This window comes from Equus caballus, chromosome 14 (genome assembly GCF_041296265.1).
Source record: "Equus caballus isolate H_3958 breed thoroughbred chromosome 14, TB-T2T, whole genome shotgun sequence".
Classification (NCBI taxonomy): Eukaryota; Metazoa; Chordata; class Mammalia; order Perissodactyla; family Equidae; genus Equus; species Equus caballus.
The window spans coordinates 81,011,603-81,014,319 of record NC_091697.1 but is presented as its reverse complement, the minus strand read 5'-3'; positions in this window follow the sequence as shown (position 1 = coordinate 81,014,319).

The window sequence follows — 2,717 nt, the reverse complement described above, 5'->3', positions numbered from 1 at the left end:
TGAGAATGTAAATTGCACCATAAGCATATGTTAAATTGAATTCTACAAATTTTTATAGCATCATTTTATTAATATAACTTCAGTTAGAATATTTTCTAATTTACATTATAATTTCTTTCTTATAATGTGTTTATCTTTTAGTATTGTATTTAATTTCCAAATTTTTAAGAATTTGAGTATTTCTAGCCATATACTGGTGTGGTCTGAGAATATGTTCATAATCTCCTTACTGGGAATTTGTTGAGACTCACTAACATGAGAAATTCCCTTTGTCAATAAGGATATACCTGTCAATTTTGTATGCATCTTCTACATTCATACTAATTTATATTATTGTGTTTGTCCTATGTTACTGAGAATGGTTCTGACATTGTTTATTTCCTTTCTTCTCCTCTCCCTATTCTTCTTATTCTTCTCTTTCTTTTTCTAGATCTCATAAGTCTTAAAAATATGCACAAAGTTTTAGTAGCAGGATTCCTTTATATATGATAATGAGTTTTGCTCAGAGTCTGCTTTGTTCAGTAATTTGTATAGATATACCAGCTTTCTTTTTTTTTAAATAAACTTTTAATGTTAGAATATTTTTTTTTACAGAAAAGTTGCAAAAATAGTACAGAGTTCCCATGAACCCTACATCAATTTCCCCCTATGATTAACATCTTACATTAGTATTGTTGTTTTGTTACAATTAAACCAATATTGATAAATTAACTAATTTTCAGTTTTACCTAATATCCTTTTCCTTCTTTCATGATCCCATCCAGGTACCAAATTATATGTAGCCACTACATCTCCTTAGTCACTTTTTGGCTGTGACAGTTTCTCAGACTGTTTCTGCTGACCCTGACCATTTTTGAGGTGTACTGTGTAATTATTTTGTAGGTGTTTCTTTGAGTTTGTATGATGTTTTTTCCACGATTAAACTGAGGTTATGTTTTTTGGTAGGTAAACCACTGAGGTAATGTGCCATTCTCATCACATGACATGACGGATATATTATGTCCATATTTTAAAAATCCCCTTTATTGTGATTAGTTTTGTATGTTACATATTTTCTGTTCTTTGACTTTCAATGTTCTATATCCTTATCTTCAAGTTGCGTCTCTTGTAAACAGCATATTTTTAAAAGTCTATTATGATAATCTTACTAATTTGCATAGAGGTTTTGTTTACTTACATATAATTTCTAATACAGTTGGGTTATGTCCACCATAAAACTAATTATTTTTCTAACACGAATTTGTTTCTTTTTTTTTTTCCATTTCATTCCCTCTTTTGGATTGATCACATATGAAAGTATACATTAGAGTAGAGGAAAAATCTCACAATATTAATCTCAGGTTCCAAATCAAGAACCTAGAATAAGAAGAGCAAAACAGGCACAGAACAAAGAGGAAGGAAGGAAATGAAGAGAGGAGCAGAAATAAATGGAATTTGAAAGAGAACAAAGATTTAGAAAAATCAATGAAACAAAAATTTGGTTCTTTGAAAGAACAACAAACTAATAAACTTCTAGCAAGACTGATAAAGACACAAATTACCAATATCAGATCTGAGGCAGGAAATATTACCATAGACCCTGCTGATATCAAAAGTATAAGGGAATATTATGAACAACTCTACACATTTAAATTTGACAACTTAGATGAAATGAACGACTTCCTTGAAAATATAAAACTCCCACAACATTTCTAATACAAATTAGATAATGTGATTAGCCTACAACTCTAAGAAATTTGAATTCGTAATTTAAAAGTTCCTCCAAATAAATTCTCAGGCCTACATAATTTCACTGAAGAAGTCGATCAAATGTTAAAGGAAGAATTAACACCAATTTTATATAATATCCTCTAGAAAATAAAACAGGAGGAAACACTTCCAATTTATTTTAAGAATCTATTATTTTCCTGATTCCAAACCAGACAAAATTAATACAAAAAGAATACAAGCCAATATCCATAATAAATATAGGCACAAAATTCCTTAGCAAGATATCAAATAAAATTCAGCAGTACAGTCACACATCACTTAACGACAGGGAAACATTCTGAGAAATGTGTCATTAGGCAATTTCAGTGTTGTGGCAACATCACAGAGTGCACTTATACAAACCTAGATGGTACAGCCTACTACGCACCTAGGCTATATCATATATCCTGTTGTTCCTAGGCTACAAACCTATACAGCATGTTACTGTACTGAATACTGTAGGCAATTGTAACAATGGTAAGTATTTGTATATCTAAACATATCTAAACATGGAAAAGGTACAGTAAATATACGGTAAATTAGATTAAAAATAATGGTACTCCTGTATAGGGTACTTACCATGACTGGAGCTTGCAGGACTAGAAGGTGGAAGATTCGGGGTGAGTCAGATTGAGTGGTGAGTGAATGCGAAGGCCTAGGACATTACTGTACACTACTGCAGACCTTGGAAACACTGTACACTTAGGTTATAAGACATTTATTAAAAAAATTTGTCTTCATACAACAATAGATTAACCTTACCTTACTGTAACTTTTACTTTATAAACTAGTTTTTTTAACTTTTTGTCTCTTTTGTAATAACACAGTTTAAAACATACTGTACAGTCATACAAACACAGTTTCTTTATATCCTTATTTTATAAGTTTTTTCCATTAAGATTTTTTTTTTTACTTTTTGAACTTTTTGGTTAAAAACTAATACACAAAACACACACACTAGCCTAGGC